We start from the raw sequence: 22,882 nt of genomic DNA on the forward strand, positions 1-22,882 counted from the left end.
TGCTTCAACTGCAGAGTAGGGCTTTTGTTCCTTTTCTCTAACGTCTCTCTTTGGCGCCAGTGTCTGCAGTGACAGGTTTCGGGGACCTCTGCTCACAAGTGCTAACTAAAAAGGGAAAACTCATAATGATTAAAATAATGAGGCAGTTGAAAGACAGCTCCAGCCCCAGCTGTCCTCAGGGGAGCCTGGCATCCTAATCCCTCAGTGTGTGTGTATGTGTGGAGGGGTGTCTCATTTACTTACGAAGTGATGACATCGTTGATGCTGACCCTACTGGGGGAAGAGAAGAGGTTTGTGGGAGGACATATGGCTAGGACAGGAGATTGCAGATGAAAAAGCAAGAATTGCAGACTGATACTAAAGCATGACATCATTCCTTTTCAGGAACCAAGAGTTATCTCTCTGCCCCGCCAGGGGATTGAACTCAGGGCCTTGTACTAACCAGCTAGCCCAAGAGTCTCTCTGTGTGTGCATGTATGTGGAAGCCAGAAGACATCCTTGGGCACCTTATTTGTGGGACGGTCTCTCACTGGTCTGGAACTTGCCAAGTAGGCTAAGCTGACTGGCCAGTGAGCCTTGGGGATCCATCTAGCAGCACTTCCCCAATACTAGGGTCATCAGCACACACCGCCACAGCTGGTATCAGAGCATCAAACTCAGGTACTCATGGTTGCTAGGAAACCACCTTACCCACTGAGACATTTTCCTACCCCCAAGAATCTCTCCCCATCCCATCCCGTTTTGTTTTTTGGGGGAGGGAGGGAGCAGAGTCTCACTATGTAGCCTTGTTGGCTTTGAACTCTCTTTGTAGACCAGGCTGGCTTTGAACTCACAGAGATCTACCTGCCTCTGTCTGCTGTGCCAAGATTAAAGGCGTGAGCCACCACACCCAACCTAGGAGTCTCTATTTAATATACAAGTGTGAAACTGCCTTTGGAGAACTGTCTTCACCAATTACTCATTTTCTTCTTTGAAAGAGAGGCAGCCTGAAGTCTGGGAGTGGGGATGGAATTTTCTGGTGGAATTCTGAAGGCCCCCATCCCTCACCCAGGAAGGAAAGAAGGGAGTGAGGAGAAGAGAAATGCTAGTGGCAGCCTGAAAGGCAGCTTCGCTGGCTGGCTCTGTGGGTGGGAGAATCTTCCCTTGGAAGAAAGACAGGTCATGGGGAGATGAGGAGGGGTCCTTTAGCGCCTGTTCCTTTAGGTCCAGGCATGAACTGCTAAAGCAGATGCTATCATCTAAGGATTCATGGGCTGAGCCAAGATAAAAATGGTATTTAGCAGAAGAGAGAAAAATGAATTCAATTCCCAGTCCAGTTATGAGTTAGATGTGGCCGTGGGCAGAATAGCAATGAGCTCTTTATTTTGAGCAAGCGGTAGAGAGATGAAAATAGATCAAGTGTTGAAGCAATCCAGGTTTTTTTTTTTTTTTCTTCAATCAGTGTATTTAAGACCACTCCTTCATTAGGCAGGGAGGACAGAGAAATACGGTCTTCGAATATGGGAACAACGGAATGGCTTGGAGATAAAGGGGCTTGCTACCAAGGTTGCCAGCCTGAGTTTGATCCCTGCCTCCCACAGGATGGGAAGAGAGAATTGACTCCCCAAGTTGTCCTCTGACCTACAAATGCATGCCATGGCACATGTATGCCTATACATATAAATCAAATCAATCAATCAATCAATCAATCAATCAACTTTAGAAACTTAAGACAAACCAAAAAACTAATCTCCTCTGGATAGAGAAGAGCTTTCCCAATCATTGCTAACGAAGACTTAGTTCTTTCTTTCTTTTTTCCAAGACATTGTTTCTCTGTGTAGCCCTGGCTGCCCTGGAACTCACAGAGATCCACTTGCCTCTGCCTCTCCAATGCTGGGATTAAAGATATGTACCACCACTGCCAGACAAGACTTAGTTTGCATCTTGGGGCTGGCTTCTAGAAGGGCAGGCGGGTGCACTTCAGCTTCTCTCCTGAGCTTTTGGATCAAAGCAAGACTCCCCCAAACAAGGGCATCTGAGAGGGGTTCCCATGTGAGTGTCTGGTACCAGATACATTACAAACATCATTGCATCTAGACTGTCATACTCTTTATTCTGTAACATTAATGTTCAAGGTAAGGGTATTGGCTAGTTTTTATTGTCACTCTGACACAAACTGGAGTCACCAGGGAAGAGGGAACCTCAAGAGGGAGTCACTCTTTCAGCAAGGCCTGGTACTGCACACCTGTAATCCCAACACTAGAAAGGTGGAGGTAGGAAGATTAGGAGTTCAAATCCAGTCTCAGCAACTCAGCAGGTTTCAGTCTAGCCTTGGATATATGAGATGCTGTCTCAAAAACAAAACTAGGGCTGGGGATGTAGCTGAATCAGGAGGATGATTGCCTAGTGTACATGAGTTTGAGCTCTGCTACGCATCAACTGTGTGGTGGCACATACTGGTAATCCCAGCCCCTCCCCAGGAGGTGGAGGCAGGAGGGCCAGAAGTTCAAGGTCATTCTTGGCTATATAGAGAGTTAAAGATCACTTTGGGCTAGAGACCATATCTCAAAACAATAACAACAACAACAACAACAACAGAAAAACAAAAGAAACCCTAAAACAAGGATTGTCAAGATGGGTCAGCTGGCAAAGGTGCTTTCTGCCAAGTCTGATGATCTGAGTTCAATCCCCAGGACCCACTTAGTGGAAGGAGAGAACTGACCCCTGGAAGTTATCCTCTAACTTAACAAAACAAAACAAATGAAAAGTCAGTCATGTAGTATACGAATATAATCCCAGCATTTGGGAGACAGAGGCAGGAGGATCATCACAAATTTGAGGCTAGCCTGGTCTATATAGTAAGTTCCAAGCCAGTCAAGGGTATAAAAGCAAGGCTGTGTTTTGAAATAAGACAAAACCAAACCAAACCAAACCAAAACAAAACAAATAGTACAGAGGAAGGAATTGAACAAAGGCCTGCCTAACACCCAAACCCAGGCTTTCAGTGCCACAGAGACTTTGGTTCAATTGTTGCTTCATAGCCAGGCCTCCCTGACTGGCCTACCAGGAAGTGCTTTGTCCCTGGCAATCAGTGTGCCTGCCCCTTTCGTTTCTATTGTATCATTAGGTCTGGTGTATTCTTCCTCACCTCATTGCATAGCCCAGATTGGTCTCAAACTCACACAATCCTCTGGCATCAATCTTCCAAGTTTTGGTGTGGTTTTGAGTAAGAATGACCTTTGCCAGGCAGTGGTGGCTAATGCCTTTAATCCCAGCACTCAGGAGACAGGGGCAGGAGGATCTTCGAGGTCAGCCTGGTCAACAAAGCCAGTGCCAGGATAGCCAGAGCTACACAGAGAAACCCTGTCTCAAAACAGCAACAACAAAAAATGGCTCTCATATGTTTGAATATTTAGTCATCAGACAGGGGCACTACTTAGAAGCAAGAGGAGGTGAGGCCTTGGAGGAGGAGACCTGTCACTAGGGGCAGGCCTTGAGGCTTCAGCAGCCCAAGGCAGGCTAGCGTCTCTCTCTTCCTGCTGCCTGTGGATCCGGATGTAGAGTTCTCAGCTACTTCTCCAGCACCGTGTCTGCCTGTGTGCTGCCATGTTCTCTGCCATGACGACAATGGACTAAACCTCTGAAGCTGTAAGCCAGGCCCAATGAAATGCTTTCCTTTGTAAGACTTGCAGTATTTATGGTGTCTCTTCACAGCAACAGAACTCTGACTAAGACGATTGGGATCACTGATATGTGCCACTTTGATACGAATAAGCTAGGAACCTTTAGAGACCCTACAGATTCTAGGCTCTGCAAGATAAAAGGAAGAGGACCAGGTGCAGGGCACCCGGGGAAGAAAAGGATGTCAACAGAAGGTGACATCCAGACCACAGCAGATGAGGTGGGGCAGGAGGCCAAGTTAGTCTCAGCGTGCACGGAGCTAAGTGAACAAGAAAGGAGAGCCGGTCGCTGGAGTCTGGGCCTGGCGGCGAGGGCTCAGAGTCTGGGCAGAGCCACTCCACAGTGTCACATGGCATGGGTTGCCTGCGTGTTGCGGATGCTTCCTCCTGCCCCTTCATCTAGAGAGATAAAAGGATAAAGAAGCCTTCCCCACAGCACAAACACTGACAAGAGATTTACAAGTCACTTTAGTGAGGTGTTTCTTCAGCTAAGTGAGGCCGCCTAGCCTTAATGGGGGATTAGACGGGATCACGCTTGGCTAAGCATGGCGTGGTGGGGTGGAGTGGGAGGGTGGCGCGCACTGCCCACTATCCAATAAAAACTCTGGTAAACACGCCGGGTGTTGGTGGCGCACGCCTTTAACCCCAGCACTCGGGAGGCAGAGGCAGGAGGATCTCTGTGAGTTCGAGGCCAGCCTGGTCTCCAGAGCGAGTGCCAGGACAGGCTCCAAAGCTACACAGAGAAACCCTGTCTTGAAAAACCAAAAATAAATAAATAAATAAAAGAAAAAGAAAATGTCTCCAAAACTCTGGTAAACAGTATAAATTCTCTGGGAAATACTGCCAAAGCAAGCAGTTCAGAGTGGTAAGTCTTTTGGAGACTACTGAACCAGGAGACAGACTAAAAATCTTGATGGCTAAACATTCACAAGCCTGAAGGAATGAAGTGTTTATGGAACATGAGTTAGCACACCGCAGAATCCCAGGAATACTAACAGGCAAATATAGGCTGCCTCCATTCAAGCCCTGCAGAGTGAGTGGTACCCTGACCCCCAAACCTCTGTATCTGTCCCTAGCGTTGATGGCTTGGAACTACCATGGACATATTCAGCAGAGTCTTTGCCTGATGTCTTTCACTCTTCTTTGTGTGTGTATGTATGTATGTATGTATGTATGTATGTATGTATGTACGTTTGTATGTGTGCTGATACACGTGTACATATGTGGCCAGAGATCAATTTTAGGTGTTCCTCAGATGCCATCCATCTTGTCTTTTGAGATGGGGGTCTTTGCACTAGCTTGGAGCTTGCACAGGGATCCTGTCTCCATCAAACAAACATTTGCCACTGCCAGCTTTTTTATGGGGGAGGTAGGGGTGGAACTCAGGTCCCCGAGCTTGCATAGCAAGCACTTTACTCCTCAGCCCCTAATGTCTTTTTCTCTTTCTGCTGCATTGAGCATCAAACCCATGGCCTTGGTCATTCATCTAGGCAGGTGCTCCAGCTTGTGCTACACCCCCAGTCCCTTTGGCCTGATAGCTTTAACTTAAAGCTAATGCTACTTAAGCCCCCTTATCCATATCACCAATCAATCATCCCATGGCTCCACCAGTGAAGGGCAAAGATGGAGAGGATGCTCTGACTGGGGGCACAGATTCCCTGTGGTCTCCCCACTAATAACCCATTTATTTTTTCATTGAAAATTAATAAACCAATATTCTGGTTTTGCAGGACACTCTGGGAGTGTGGCTAAACTCACTTCTCATTCATATATATATATATATATATATATATATATATATATATATGTCCAAGCCTTCTTGGGAAAAGCAGTAAATTCCAATATACTGAGATTGACTGAGAGCTCATTTCTTATTGATTTTCTTTGCAATCTCTCTTCTGGGAATTTTCTGGAAGAGAATAATTAGAAGTTGTAGCATCTATATATACATATGAAGTTACCTAGTATAGTGGGGTTTTGGGGGTAGGGGCTACAGTTCTGGAGATTTAACCTGGAGGCCTTGAACATACTACACAGGATACTTCATCTCTGAACACATCCCTAGCCATCCCGCTAAGTGGCCCAGGTTGGCCTTGAACTTGGAATCCTTCTGTCTCAGGTTTCCAAGTGGCTGAGATGGCTCAGGCATGCGCCATTAAGCCCAACTTCTGTACAGTATTTTATTTTAATATAATTTTTATTTGTGTGTGTGTGTGTGTGTGTGTGTGTGTGTGTGTGCGCGCGCGCGCGTGCGCACCTGCTTGTCTGTATATGCACCATATATGTGAAAGTGTAGGCACAGTCCAGAAGAGGGCATCAGGACTCCTGGAGCTGGAGTCACAGGCAGTTGTGAGTGGCCCATTGTGGGTGCTGGGAACAGAACCCAGGTCCCCTGTAAGAGCAGCAAATGCTCTTAACCCTTGAACCATTGATCCAAATCCAGCTTTCTTTTTTTTTCTTTGGTACCCCAGACTTGCCAGGGATTCACCACGTACCCCCTGGCCCTGCCTCCTAAGAGCTGGGATTAAAGGTGTGTGCCACCACACTGGGCTTCAGGTAGCCTTAAATTTGGCCTCTCCAGCCTCTCCAGTAGTGGACCTCAGTGGCTGTTTCTGCCTCAGCCTGTTTTATTATGTTACTGCAGCCTGAGCTGAACAGGCAGCATCTGTTTCTCACAAATGAAGAGGTGGGGTGGGAGGGTGTGAAACACAAGAGGGGAGCAAATGGGGCCAAGAGAAATTACACCCCAAACAAGTTAAAATAGGGACTTTAGGCAGAGACCCAAATTGGAGAAGGGAGGGCTCCCTGGGGTTTTTCTACAGGGACCTGGGGGGCTCTGATCTTTCTCTGGCTTAGAGAGGGGTCTTCCAAGCTCTGCAGCTCCAGGCTGTGACCTGAGTAGAGCAGGAAGGTGAAACAACTCCTGGCCTCAGCTGTTTTTCACACAGGGAGTCTGGAGCAGGGGTGGAAGCAACTAGCCAGCTCTACCCTCACCTTCCAAAATCTGCAACCCAGGGAGGAAAGGAATGTGGTGTGTGGGAGAGAGATGGGCAGAGCATTTGTTCAGGCAGTAGATGAGGGCAGAGTCAGTCTGGAATCTGCCCGGCTCAAGACTGTGCCCTATCAGATAAGAGTGTGACCTGGAAGTTGCCTCACAGTCCCAATCGAGCTGTGCCTCACAGAAGGGCAGCTCTGGAAAGCCAAGGGATGCAGGGGGCATTTTGATTCCAGAGGCATTTTGCTATCAAAGCATTGAACAGAATAGAAAATCAGGTTGTTTCTGCAAGACCTACCAAGCCCTTTCTTTCTTTCTTTCTTTCTTTCTTTCTTTCTTTCTTTCTTTCTTTCTTTTCTTTTTACGATTTTATTTATTATACATACAACATTCTGCTTCCATGTACATCTGCACACCAGAAGAGGGCACTAGATCTCATAACGGATGGTTGTGAGCCACCATGCGGTTGCTGGGAATTGAACTCAGGACCTCTGGAAGAGCAGTCAGTGCTCTTAACCTCTGAGCCATCTCTCCAGCCCCCTTGCTTGCTTTCTAATGCTCACCTCAGCCCCCCCAGCACAACTACCGTTCTGCCACCACTGATCGTGGCTCTGCTCCCACTGTCACCAAGCCTCTGCCCACCCCGCCCACCTCCTCCCACTGTAGATCATTCTTGGTTTCCAGAGCTGAGAGCTGGTGCAGGCTGAGGTTCAGAGTGGAAGTGGGGGTGTCTGCTTTGCAGGCATCATGATAGAAGTTAGAAACAACAGTGGGGGAGGGGTTGGAGAGAGGGCTTGCTGCTCTTGCAGAGGACCTGGGTTCAATTCCTAGCACCCATGTTGTACAGTTCACAACCACCTGTACCTCCAAATGCAGGAGAATCTGATACCCTTTTTCTGGCCTCTGAGGGCTCCTGCATGCACACGTACATGCACACACACAGACTCATAAGGAAAAACAACAGAAATAAAATCTTTAAAAAATGTATAACTATCTGGTCTTAAGAATAAAGTCCTCAGCCGGGCGTTGGTGGCACACGCCTTTAATCCCAGCACTCGGGAGGCAGAGGCAGGTGGATCTCTGTGAGTTTGAGACCAGCCTGGTCAGAGCCACGGTCAGAGCGAGTGCCAGGATAGGCTTCAAAGCCACAGGGAAACCCTGTCTCGAATCAGAGGTGTGCCAGTATGTCCATGACTGAATGGCTGCTGTAGTAAAAGGGCAAGGAAGGCGTTAAAGGCACTGGAAGATTTTCTATGAGAAAGAGAGATTTAGGAAAGTTCCCAGATGAAGAGGCCAGAGGTCTCAGAAGGGAAACCCCAGGAACAGAACACCTGACAATCCTTGTGAAGACAAGTGTGGTCTTTCTGGAACCCTTTCCTTTGGTAGGCACCGTGACCTTCTGCCTTCCTTTCTGGTCTGGCATACAAACACAGCACAAGGTAGATTCCCAGGCAAGTGAAGACCCAGGCCTAGTCAGGCTCAGGCCTCACCTCCTGTTCACAGGAGTCTAAGAGGAAGACACTCAGCCCAAGCAGCACCAGTTTACGTCTTGGCAGTGGAGGGGAGTCCATTAATTTGCTTCCAGGATTGTGGTTTAGAAGGATACTGGGAGCTTGGCGCTCCTGGCAACCATCTTGCCTCTACATGGAAAATCAATAACCCGAATTCTCATTTCAATAAACACCCTTGTTGCTTAGACTAGCTCAAATCCCAAAGGGAACCCCGTTGCTTCCTGACAGATCATGCCCATCTATCCACATTCACAGTCACGCCTTCCTCCCTGGAACGGGAACCCCTGCCGTTTCCCATCCTTTACAGCCGCCCTTCCACACTAACTAACCACACCTTATTTGTTGTTATGGTTTAAATGTAAAGTGTTTCCCTGCCATTCTTACATGTTTAAGCCCTTGTTTCCTAGCCAATGATTCCCACGCACTTGGTTCCAGCCTCCAGTGTTTGGAGGAGTGTGGTCGCTTCGGAATGTAGGGCCTAACTGGCAGAAGCAGATCCCTGGGGGCGGGGCCTTTGAGGGGGATACCTGTTACCAGTTCAGGCCCAAGCTCTCTCTACTTCCAGATCCACCCCAGGGGTGAACAAGCCGTCCTGGGAACCCCTGCCTCTCCAGGCACTGTGGTGATGTTTTGTTTATGATCTAACACATAAAGCTTGCCTGAAGATCAGAGTGCAAAGCTAATCACACTAGTTAGTCATGGAGGCCAGGCAGTGGTGGTGCACACCTCAAGTCCCAGCACTAGAAAGGAATGTAAGGCTGGTGGAGTGCAGGGTATTCAGTCTAGAGTCAAGCTGAGGACAGGGCGACCCCAGCCTTGGGAGAGGTGAGAACACTCTGGTGACTGGCTGCTTTGCTTTTCTGATCTTCAGCTTGGAGCCCATTATCTGTCTCTGGGTTTTTATTATTCGTGCTACAAGGCGCCATGCCCTCCTGCCATGATGGGCTCACTGTAGCCAAGGATCACCTTGGCCTCTGATCTCCGCTCAGTATTAGGTCTTAAGAAAGTTTTCTAAGAATGCACAACTAGCAAGTAGGTGCCTAGGGCTGGTCGCTTCTCTGACCCCAGCACTCTGGGAAACAGGCCTTGTTTATTGAGCACCGCGTTCCTGCCCTCCATCAGCTGTCTCATTTGTGCGGGGTGTGACTCTTTCCACAAAGTGAGCATCTCTTAACCACTGCACTTGCCCAGCACCACCCTGCTGTAGTCAGGATATCTAGGCTCTAGTCCACACCCGCTCTGCTGAACCTTCATGGCTAAGCCTCTGATTCTTCTTCTTTTCCCTCTTTTTCCATTCTTTCATGTGTACGTGGGTGGTGTGCATGTGTGCATATGCATGGTTTTGCACGTGTCGGGGTGCACATATGTGCAAACACAGTGGAAACTTGAGATTGATGTCAGGGCTTATCTTTGATAGCTCTTCATTGAGGCAGGATGTCTCAATCAAACCCAGAGCTCACCGATACAGTCGTGCAAGCCAGCTAGCTCCCGGGATCCCATATCTCTCTGCCTTTCAAGACTGGAACTGCAGCCAACTACCACACCTCCCCAGCACTTATGTGGCTCTCTGGGCCTCTAAACTCCGGTCCTCATGCTTCCACAGCAAGTGCTTTAACCTCTGAGACACTTCCCCAGGCTGGATTCCTTATTACTATTCCCTATTAATTATTTTATTTTTGTCATTTATTTATTTATTTATTTATTTATTTATTTTTGGTTTTCCGAGACAGGGTTTCTTTGTGTAACTTTGGAGCCTATCCTGGAACTCGCTCTGTAGACCGCTGACCTCAAACTCACAGAGATCCACCTGTCTCTGCCTCCCGAGTACCGGGACTGAAGGTGTGCATCACCACCACCACCGGCTTTTTTTTTTTCTCTTAAGAACAGGGTCAGGATTAGAGAGAGAACACTCTATTCCCTTTAAGTTCTACTGTCCTGATTCAGTGAAGCCAGATAGCATTCGAGGAAGGAGAGAGAACACAGGTCCCCATGTGACTACCCAGCATCAGCCCACAGAGAGCCAGAGGCGCCGCCAGATGAGGCTGGCTCTCGGCAGCATTAGTCACTGTCTGCTTCACTTCCCAGGAGACCCGAGGGGTGAGGAGGATTGTAGGATGATGAAAGGGTGAGCGGCGATGTCAGAGGACAAAGTGGGAGATCAGAACTGGTCAGCCAGGAGAAAAGATGGCAAGAAGGGCCAGGTCTCTAGTGAGTGGGGGGCCAGGTGAGAACAGGAATCCAAGGCCCAGACTGTCTGGGATCTGGCTCTAGTCCTGGCTGTCAAAGCAAAGGAACCTAAAGCAGTGTGTGTGGCCTTTGACAAGTGATTTCAATTCTCTAATCTTCAATTTCCACATCTAAAAAAATTAAGAGGTGTGCATGTATGTGTGTGTGTGGGGGGGGGCGGGAATCCAACCTGTATATACAAAGAAACATATATGGTGCCTGCAGTGGTAGCAGACACTAATAATCACAGCACGGAGGACGTGCAGGCAAGAGGATCAGGAGTTGCCAGCCTCCCTCCACAGCATAGTAGGTCTGAGGATAACCTGGGCTATGTGAGATCCTGTCTCCAAAAACACAAGGAAAAAAATAGGGAGGGACAGCCTGGGCTGGTGAATTGGCTCAATCAGTGCTGCCTTTCCAGTATCGGGACCTGAGTTTGACCCCCCAAACCAGATCATAAACAGATAAGGCCAGGTGTGGTGGCAGGCTTGTAACCCCAGTGCTGAGGAAGTGGAGACAGGCAGACCCTGGGACTCACAACCATGCACTTTAGCCTACTTGACCAATTCTAGGCCAGTGAGAGGCTCCAGCTAAAACCAGAGCCTGACTGGACACTGTCCTCTGGTTTACACACACACACACACACCCTAAATAAAACTAAATAACCAGGCATGGTGGTGGTCCTCCTTAGCCCCAGCACTTTGCTCAGAAGCAATAGCATCCACTCTGTGAGTGTGTGAGCCCCAGGCCAGCCAGACCATGCATGTCAGTTACTTTTCTGTTCCTGCCACAAAACACCACGGCCGACTTAAGGCAAAGGGGGTTCATGTTGGCCGAAGGGCCAGAGGGTATGAGTCCATCATGGCAAGCAGAGGTGTGGCAGCAAGTGGCGGGTGTAGCTCTGGGGAAGTAGGGACTGGCAGAGCCCTGGCTCATTGGCCAGTCAGACGAGCCTACTGGTCCAGCCTTGGGCTGGTGAGGAAGCCTGTTTTGAAAAGAACTTTGGGGTGGGGGAGAAGAGGGATGGAGAGGGGGAGGGTAGATGATTAGCTGGGGCCTGTGGAAACCACCTGATGCGCTCTCTCGTGCTCCGCCTCCCCCAATCCGGACCCAGGTTCTGATTGAATGGACAGGGGCGCAGGCTGGGCATTGGCAGTGAAGACACTGGCTGTGTGATGAAGGCACTGGTTGTGTGATGAAGACAATGGCTGTGTGATGAAGGCACTGGCTGTGTGATGAAGACACTGGCTGTGTGATGAAGGCACTGGTTGTGTGATGAAGACAATGGCTGTGTGATGAAGGCACTGGCTGTGTGATGAAGACACTGGCTGTGTGATGAAGGCACTGGTTGTGTGATGAAGACAATGGCTGTGTGATGAAGGCACTGGCTGTGTGATGAAGACACTGGCTGTGTGATGAAGGCACTGGTTGTGTGATGAAGACAATGGCTGTGTGATGAAGGCACTGGCTGTGTGATGAAGACACTGGCTGTGTGATGAAGGCACTGGTTGTGTGATGAAGACAATGGCTGTGTGATGAAGGCACTGGCTGTGTGATGAAGACACTGGCTGTGTGATGAAGGCACTGGTTGTGTGATGAAGACAATGGCTGTGTGATGAAGGCACTGGCTGTGTGATGAAGACACTGGCTGTGTGATGAAGGCACTGGCTGTGTGATGAAGACACTGGCTGTGTGATGAAGGCACTGGCTGTGTGATGAAGGCACTGGCTGTGTGATGAAGGCTGACTGCAATGCAGCAGACCCTCCCTGGCTCCTAGGAAGCCTCCCGAAGGCTCTTCATCTGCTGCAATGTCCTGCCTCGGGTTGCACCTTTCTGTGGACATTCTTGTGCTCTTACATGGTAATTTTCTGCATGAACTACATTTGTCTCATCTACGAGAACACTGTTCATCGCCAATACTATGATTCATCTTCAGTACTTCAATACTGTTCTTGGCGGGTCCAGGACCCAGCCAGGGAATGGCGCTGCCCGCTGTGGGAGAGTCTTCCCATCCCAATCAATGCGATAAGATAATTCCCTCCTGGTGCACCCAGAGACTAACCTAACCTAGATAATTTCCCACAGGCTTGCAGACAGGCTTATCTCCTGTGATTCCAGAGCTGGCTAGGTTGGTAGAGAGCCCTAATCACCACATTAGTCAAGGGTCGTCTTGAACTGGCCCTCCCGCCTCCCCCTCCGGTGTGCTGGGATTACAGATTCACACCAGCAGGTGCACACCAGCAGGCGTGGCTCTTCAGCTCAGGTCCCTGATGCTCCTGAAGCCTCTCACTCTCCTCTGCTAAGCAGAAACTGGTCACCTGTGCCACTTTTGAGCATAGGTCCCCTGTGACAGCACTCACCACAGCCGATCTACCTGTCGACTGCCCTCCTTGGCCTTTACATTCAGTGAGTACAGGGCCAGCCAACATGCAGGCATCAGTGTGAGCACTCATAGACATTCTAGGCTAGGCTTCTTCCTTCCACAAAGGCTCCACGGCACAGTTGCTGGAAATTATAGGTGTCATAGTGAATGGGGGGGGATGTCTGAGAACAAGACCTGAGTGTCTCTAAAATATCTGTGTAGACTGTAAGCCAGAAGATCTGGAGCTGCTTATTTTCAAACTCTTTACCAACGGAGTCATGAACTCAACCTGAGAATTTAACCTGAGTGTGCCACCTACCTGCCAAATATCATAGATTAAATTAGCTATTTTCATCCAATTTTAAAATGGCATGGTTCTGAGTTTTTAGCTAGGACTTACTCTTATTCCCTAATATAGGCCCACCTGACTCACTTCAAGGGGATTTTGACCTTGGCTGAGTGTCTGCATGACATCCCATCCGTCTGTACTCCACCTTGGGTCCTGGGGAACCAGCATCTCCAGATTTCTAAATGGATCCTAGGCATCTCCATGCACAGTCCCCAAGGAAGTCTGATGTACCTCTAGAACATACTAGCTGTGGGACCACTCATTTCCAAGAGGGCATAGGTAATGTTTCTCTCAGTCAGCGGCTGTGTGAGTTATGGAGTCACTCCTTTTTAATCAGGCGAATGGAAGGATGGATGACAGATGGATGATGAAGCCCTGTGTTTTTTATTGTTTTTCAAAGTGCATGTTTCACTGCTCAGACCTAGGGGTGTTTTCAACAGAAACGATTCTTTGTATGAGCAGACCAAGTAGTGCTTTTAGCTGGAGAAGAGAGCTGATAGAGGGCCAAGAATGCTTTTTCTTTCTTCATCTATCTATTTATGTGTGTGGGGAAAGTGTGTTTGCATGTGTGCATGTATACACATATGAGTGTGTGTGTGTGTGTGTGTGTGTGTGTGTGTGTGTAAGTCAGAGAGTTACACAGTGTCTTTTCTCTATTGATTTCCACCTTAGCTTTTGAGACAGTGATTTTCCTTGAACCCATAAGCTCACATGCTGGCTAGCCTGGTTGGCCAGTGAGCCTGGAGCACCATGACAGATATGCACCATCACAGACATGCACCATCACAGACATGCACCACCACAGACATGCACCACCAGACATGCACCACCACAGACATGCACCATCACAGACATGCACCATCACAGACATGCACCACCACAGACATGCACCATCGCAGACATGCACCATCGCAGACATGCACCACTACAGACATGCACCACCACAGACATGCACCATCGCAGACATGCACCACTACAGACATGCACCACCACAGACATGCACCACCACAGACATGCAATACCACAGACATGGACCACCACAGACATGGACCATCACAGACATGCACCGCCACAGACATGCACCACTATAGACATGCACCACCAGGCATGCACCACCACAGACATGCAATACCACAGACATGGACCACCACAGACATGGACCACCACAGACATGCACCGCCACAGACATGCACCACTATAGACATGCACCACCAGGCATTCACCACCACAGATATGCACCGCCACAGACATGAACCATCACAGACATGCTCTGCCACAGACATGCACCACCAGAATGCACCGTCACAGACATGCACCACCACAGACACGCACTACCACAGACATGCACCACCAGAATTCACCGTCACAGACATGCACTGCCACAGATATGCACCACCACAGACATGCACCACCACAGACATGCACCACCACAGATATGCACCGCCACAGACATGAACCACCACAGACATACACCATCACAGACATACACCACCACAAACATGCACTGCCACAGACATGCACCATCACAGACATACACCATCACAGACATACACCATCACAGACATGCACCATCACAGACATGCACCATCACAGACATACACCATCACAGACATACACCATCACAGACATGCACTGCCACAGATATGCACCACTACAGACATGCACCGTCACAGACATGCACCGCCACAGATATGCACCACTATAGACATGCACCAGTACAGACATGCACCACCACAGACATGCACCATCACAGACATGCACTGCCACAGACATGCACTGCCACAGACATGCACCATCACAGACATGCACTGCCACAGACATGCACTGCCACAGACATGCACCATCACAGACATGCACCAGTACAGACATGCACGACCACAGACATGCACCATCACAGACATGCACCGCCACAGATATGCACCACTACAGACATGCACCAGTACAGACATGCACCACCACAGACATGCACCATCACAGACATGCACCATCACAGACATGCACCACTACAGAATGCACCATCACAGACATGCACCGCCACAGACATGCACCACTACAGACATACACCACCACAGACATGCACCACCACAGACGTGCACCACTACAGACATGCACCATTACAGAATGCACCATCACAGACATGCACCATCGCAGACATGCACCATCGCAGACATGCACCACCACAGACATGCACCACCACAGACGTGCACCACCCCCTTTGGCTTTTATGCAGGTTCTGGGGATCCAAACTCAGGACCTCATGCTTCCACAGTGCTACTTCACTGACCCAGCCTAAGAACCTCGTTCTTTTTGTGAGATGGTGATGATTAGGAACTAAAGCACTAGCTTTGGAGCCCACATTCTAGGTTCAAAACCTGGTCCCATCACCCAGATGCTAGTGACTTGGTTGGCCCAGTAAATCTCCAAGCCTCGATTCAAACAATGGAGCCTCATCTTCTCCATCCAAGCAATGGGAATAACACGGACTGCCTTATGGTAATGAGGTTAGGATTAAGTTACGCAGTGTGCAGAAAGCACTTAGCACAGCACCTGGCACAGAAGTGAAGTGCTTACTAAGTAGTAATTCATCCCAGCAAAGGTAAACTATGGCAAACCTTATCATTAACAGCAACGTCTGTCTGCCTAGTGCTTTGTAGACATTCTATTCTACAGTTAGTTATTCAATCGCAGAAAAAACACCCTGAGGTGGGCTAAACCCGAATGAGTGACCCCACTTTACTGAAAAAGAAACAAAAGCTCAGGTGGGTCCATTGGCTCGAGTTCAAAGTGCAAAAGAAAAATGTGTCTGGATTCAGTCTTGGGCGTGATTCTATGAAGATGGGTAATTACACATGCACACTGGGCAAGCTGAGTGTCTCGGGGCCATCTGGCTTCACAGCTCGAGGGGGCTGTGTTTCTACGCGGCTTTTTTTAGATGAGAGCAAGATGGGAGAGAGAAGCTGGCAAACCGCTTTCCCTCGTTTTCAAGATTGGTGTGATTCGTGCTCAGCTCTGCCCTCCTTCTCATTCCCAAAAGCTCTGTGGCTTCCTGGCAGTCTGTGAAACTGCCCTTGGCTGGTTGGTCGCTGGCTCTGCCCTGCCTGGCCCTGCAGCTGGGATTTGGGAGAACCAAAGACAAGGAAGTCAGGGCAGCTGCTGGAGATACCAGAGAGCTGGCCAGCACCAGCTGGTCACAAGTCTCAGCAGAGAACAAGAAGCTGATGGGGGCAGAGGGCAGGGTTCCTGCTTCCCACGTCAGTCAACAAGATGCTCTTTCCCGTCCAACAGATGGGCCCTGGGATCATGTAATAAAGTATAACATCCAATACAGCACAGACCACAGCTCTCCCGGGAACAGGAGGCTGAGAGATCAAATGTTAACTGAATGCAATCAAGACATTTCATTGAGGAGGGAGGCTGGCTGGAAGTGGTAGACCAGACTGGAGCATTAGCGGTGAGGCACACAGAAAGGGGGCTGGGCCATCCATAAAGTTAGCAAAGCGCCCCGAGGGAGGGCTAGAGAATGGGAAGACTAAGAATGGGCAGGGGCTGAGGCAGAGCGGACAGGGGGAAAATAAGATTCAATTTTATGGGAAAGGGAGCATCCTGTAATGTGTCAGCAAAGACAGACAGGTCTGAAGGGGCCTCAGACGCCAGCCAACTCAACCACGCTTGCCCTACATCCCGGCTCCCAGAGAGCAAGCTTAGGTGAACAGAGAAGCACACACCCAAGGTCACACAGTGAGAGAGGGTGACTGGGGACTGGAGGGGAACCCAGGGATCCGGGGAGGGGCTCATGAGAGCCCATGCTTCCATATAAATCTAGGGAGACATTTTCTTTAGTAGTGTAGTAGGTTGTCCATTCTCTTTAACATGGCTCATCCTCGCCAGGTGTTGGTGGCACATGCCTTTAATCCCAGCACTCAGGAGGCAGAGGCAGGTGGATCTCTGTGAGTTTGAGGCCAACCTGGTCTCCAGAGCGAGTGCCAGGATAGGCTCCAAAGCTACACAGAGAAATCCTGTCTCAACCTCCCCCCAAAAAAAGGCTCATCCTCTTCTTTTTTTAAAATATTTATTATGTATGTATACAGTGTTCTGTCTGTATGTTTGCTTGCACCAGAAAAGGGCATCAGATCTCATTACAGATGGTTGTGAGCCATTACGTGGTTGCTGGGAATTGAACTCAGGACCTCTGAAGAGCAGTCAGTGCTCTTAACCTCTGAACCATCTCTGTAGCCCTGCTCATCCTCTTCTAAGGGATCCTCAGTGAAGTCACTGGGACAGGACACACACACACACACACACACACACACACACACACACACACAGAGAGAGAGAGAGAGAGAGAGAGAGAGAGAGAGAGAGAGAGAGAGAGAGAGGGAGAGAGTGACTAGTTGGGAAAAGAAAAGCGATCAAAGAGAGGGAGGGGTAGTGGTGGGCAATTGAAGAAAATGTTTTATATGTGTATGAAAATGTCCTAATGAGGAGGCTGGAGCAATGGCTCAGTGGTTAAGAATGTGGAGTGATCTTGCAGAGACCCAGGTTTAGTTCCCAGCATCCATATGGTGGCTTGCAATAATCTGTAACCCAGTTCTAGGGAATCAGATGCCCTCTTCTGACCCCTGTGGAATCTTGCATGGGTGTGGGACACATACATTCACATAGGCACACACACACATAAAAATAAGACAAAATTACAGAGAAACCCTGGTTCAAACAAACAAAACAACAAAAGGAAATATCACAATGGGACCTATTGCCATGAGTAATCAGCGCATGCTGACAAAAACCTAACCAGGGCCCCGGAGGACTTGTTTGTCCTCCCCATTAGGCAGGCCACCTTGTTAGGCTGGGATTTTGGCACAGAGACAGTGTTTCAGACAAATCCAGCAGCAGATGCAGGGGACTGAGAGACTAGGCTGGGGCCCTGTAAACAAACAAGGGTTAGCTGATGGAGTGTGGACTCAGACCACATGGAAAGGACTAGCCTAGCCGGCATGAGGCCCACCACAGCAAAGAAACCAGGGGCTTTGTAGGGACTATGGAGTAGCAGCAAAGGAGAGCAGACATAGGTGACTCAATCGTCATTTTCAAGCAGAGCCGTTCTACCAAGGACACAGAACACTTGACCCACTCACCCCAGCCTCAAAGTCTGCAGACAGAAATTAACCTGTTGGATGCCAGGTCCTCCCCTGGACCAGCCTCTGCAATCCTGTTCTTCTGTGTGACATTTGAAGGTTTATTTATTTACTTTAGGTGTGTTTGCATGAGTTTTTGTGCACCTCATGCATGCAGGGATCCTCAGCGGCCAGAAGAGAGAGGGCTTCAGATCTCCCGGAACTGAGACTATACATAGTTGTGAGTTGTCACATTAATGCTGGAACTGAACCCCTGTCTTCTGTAAAAGCAGGAGATTCTCCTAACCACAGAGCCATCTTGCCTGCCCACCATCTGATGCTTTAGGACCTTTGCCCGTGTTTAGATGACTAGGTGCGAAATTAAAACCCCCAGTGAGAATCCATCAGTGTGGACTGCTGGGTGGTCGGGGCCAGCAGGGTCGCAACCATGCTGTGAATTTTGATTTCTGATGTGAGCATCAAGGAGATCAGAGTGAAGACAGTGAGAGTCTCTTCACTTAGCTTCACTCTGGCAGAGAAAGCAACGACAGTGGCTGAGATAGGAAAGGCTTCTCGTGAGGGGACACTAGAATCTTGGACCGTTTTTTCGGCAGTGCTGTGGACAGAACGCAGGACCTTCTGCACTCTGACCGGCACTCCACCAGAATGAGAGTTTAAACCAAGGCTGCCCTGGCTATTTAGTGAAAGGAGAAATGACACCCAACTTTCCGGTTGTGAAAGGACAAATGGAAGGATGGGCAATGGTTAGTGTTTTCTGAGTCCCCAAGTGGCCACCAGGTACTCACTGTGTGAAGCTTTGTTTAATGATTTCAACAACCTTATGAGATAAACAATATTAGAATTAGGATTCTTGTTTTACAAGTGAAAAATAAAAAGTCATACACTAAATTAGTATAAAGTGATAGATAATAAATGAAAATTTAAAATACTAAAATACATCTTTTTTCCCCCTAGACAAGAGACAAGATTGACTGCAATGCCATTTATCAGACATTCCAGTGACTCTTGTTTTGCTTTTTCTTTTTTTTTTTGCTTTTGAAACAGGGTTTTTCTACAACAGTCCTGGTTGTCCTGGCTCCACTTTGTAGGAGCAGCCTGACTTTGAACTCATGGAGATCTGCCTGCTTCTGCCTCCCGACTGCTGGGATTAAAGATATCTAACACCACCACCCAGCTTCCAAGGTCATTTATCCAGCATCTTTTGATTCCTTGATGTTAACCAAAAACTGGACTAAATGGCCAAAGGCCTGTGGAGTCAGAGGAAGGACTGTAGTCACGACACTAGGGGTGACACACTTTACTGTCAGGAGGGTCCCTAAAGAAAGTCTTCCTTCAGCAACCACTTCCTTTTCTTGAAGCTTAACAAACACAGGTGATTATCCGCTGCACACCGGAAGTCAGATTCAACATGAACAAGTTGACTCATTAAGGGATCTGAAGAGTGGCAGCTTGACCACAATGGAGACAACACAAACTCTAAATGGGAGGAAAGAAATTAGAATTGGTGCTTGGAGCCACAGAGCAGGCGCTAATGGCTGTCCTCTCCTACACAGGCCTCAGTGCCTACCTCTCTGACAAGGGACATGGGAACAAGTACTTTGGTTCATTCTGGATGACACAGGGTATTAAAAGTGCCAGGCGGCAAGCTTTGGCTTATCAAATTAAGACTGGGAGTAGCATCGCTTGTACATAGTTGCCATGCTCTCTCCAGTGTCAGCATGGTGACCTGCAACCACATGCGGACAGAGGCAGTCCTACCTTTAGCACTGTGAGGATAAGCATAGCAGAGGCCTGGGATGCAGCCCAGTGGGCGAGCACTTGCATAGTGTGTGCAAAGCCTCAGCTTCTGGGAAAAGGGGAGGACTGTAGCAGGTAGAGCTCCATGAGTCAGAGGCCAGCCCAGTCTACACAGCAAGTTCCAGGCCAGCCAATACTACATAGTGAGAAGGTCTCTAAAATAAAATAAAAATGAAATGAGGACAGTCCTCTTTAATAAATGAGGGGCTGGAGAGGTGGCTCAGTGGTTAAGAACCCTGACTATTGTTCCAGAGGCCCTGGTTCAATTCCCAGCACCCACATGGCATTCCACAACTGTCTGTAACACCAAGATCTGACACTCTTACACAGAAATACATGCAGGCAAACACCAATACAAATAAAAATAAATTTTTTAAAAAAGTGAGCACTGTTAAGCAAAATGTTGGTGACTGAGTCCACCCAGGAATGCCAGATCTTGGTTTTAGAGTAGGGGGATGGCTCAGTTGGTAAAGTGCTTGCCCACAGGCACGAGGACCTGAGTTTGATCCCTAGCAGACAACTGTGGCAACCACGTTAGAACCCAAGTGCTGAGTAGGATGAGACAGGAGGACCCCTGGGGACTCGACAGGAAGCCAGTCTATCCAAACCAGTGAGCTGTAGGCTCCTCGAGAGACACCTCAGAAACGAAGGTGGAGAGCAGCAGAGGACAGCTGATGTCAGCTTGTGGCCTCCACACCACACACATACACACACACACCACACCACACATACACACACACACACACACACACACACACACACACACACCACACACATACCACACATACACACACCACACACACACCACACATGGACACCACACACACATACACACACACCACACATACACATCACACCATAACACACACACACACCACACACATACACACACACACACACACCACATACACACACACACACACACACACCACACCACACACACACACACACACACACACACACACACCACACACACACAGATCACACATACACACCACACCACACACACACACACACACACACACCACACACACACACATCCCCCCCAACACACACTCCAGAAGTGTGTGGGTTTCTATGCAGACAGCCATTTCAAAGACGCCATGGCTTCTGTGACTTACTGGATAATTCTGCTATAGGGAGGACTCCCCTGGTCTAGTACTGCTAGATTCATGGACCATTGGCAGAACAAGCTGAATAAATGGACCACTGGCAGAAGGAGCTGAAAGGAGAGGTCCTAGGTTACCTTCACAGCTTTGAACCTGTATTAGTTTTGGGTCTTATGTAAAAGACATGAGTGAAGTCACACGTGCTATGGCTCCCATAAGCGACCCCAAGGTGGCATCTTCTTAGGGTGGCCTAGGCATAGTCCTGTGGGTACTGGGGGCCTCTGGTCCCCATGTGGGAGGCTGCTGAGTCCCATTTGAGACCAATATGTGCGCGCTCTCCTGGAAAGAAATTCCAAAGACAAAAGCCAGCCAGTGACACCAGGATAGGCTTTTTAATCATTCAGTGAACAGTTACAGAGTTGACTTCAAGTGGGCCAGCAATCACATCTCAACAAATCTTGAAGGATGGAGATCATATGGATCATTATAACCAAGAAACACTTAATATACAGACAATTAGAAAGTGCGTGTGTGGGAAGACAGGCCCTCACTTTATAGACGCAGGACTTGAGGCTGGGAAGACAATATTATTTGACCCGATTTCTGTAGTGGTAGAGCCAGGGCTCCAAGCCCAGCTGGGTGGCTGCAGAGCCAGGCTCTGAGAGCCTCCTGACTCTCGCTCGGGCCTGCCTTGGTGGCCTGGCCTTAGACTGCTATGCAGAGATGCATTTTCCCTCTGAACTTGCCCTGCAGCGCTGCCCCCTTGGACTCAGGTGAAATGTCCTGTATGGTGGAGATGCAGTTCTAGGTGGGCCTTCCCAGAGAGCTTGGGACTCTTGGGAGACTTCCTTTCTCCCCAGAGATTTTGCATGTGGGCCCACATGACTAGTGAATAAAGGAAAACCAAGAGAAGCCACTTCCAGAGTGCTCCCCAACTTGCTCTCACGAAGATTAAACAGACTGGGAATTACAACATGTCATTTGCAAACACAGGCATCAGTATTCAATGAGCAGGATAGAGACAGAGTGGATCTGTTTCTTGACTTAAATTTAGGGCGATGGCCTCAAAAAATACACAAACAAAAACACCAGATGACTAAAGCATCCATATTTGGAGCAAGTTGGGGGTTCATGGCATAGAAAAGGCAAGACCATGCTGACCTCAGATCGCTCTGGGAACATTCCGGAGTCGAGCTGGCCAACCCAGTGCCAGCTGTGGCCTGTGCAAATGGTGGCTCGGCTTCAGTAATGTTGCACACCCTGTCCCACCTTCTCAGGGCATTTCCTGACAAACCCTCAAAGGCGCTTATCTTTTGAGGGACTCCTTTGTGCCTCTGTCCTTCTCTGTGTTCTGAGGACAATACTGCTGCTCACATGGGCTCCTAAGTATAACAATACGAAGTACCCATTACTGTTTCTCATACAGTGGGAAACCAGAGAGCTACCTAGTGTTTTTACCTCACCAGGTGACAGGTAGAGAATACCAGGCAGGGCTGGAGGCCCTAAGGTTCCCCCTCTGGACTTTGGCATCATGGCTTGCATTCAAGAGGCAACACTAGCCCACGATGAGGGAGTGGGCTCACCCAGTCAAGTCTTCACAATCAGGCTCCATTGGTCTCAGTCTGGGGCCTGGAGCTTAACCAATCCCACCCTTCGGCTTATTCTCTTAGCTCAGAAAGTAGCTTGCCAAGGGCTAGGGATGTGGCTCAATTAGTACAGTGGCCTGACCTTTACAGGC

The sequence above is a fragment of the Cricetulus griseus genome, chromosome 2 (assembly GCF_003668045.3).
Source record: "Cricetulus griseus strain 17A/GY chromosome 2, alternate assembly CriGri-PICRH-1.0, whole genome shotgun sequence".
In the NCBI taxonomy this organism is placed as follows: domain Eukaryota; kingdom Metazoa; phylum Chordata; class Mammalia; order Rodentia; family Cricetidae; genus Cricetulus; species Cricetulus griseus.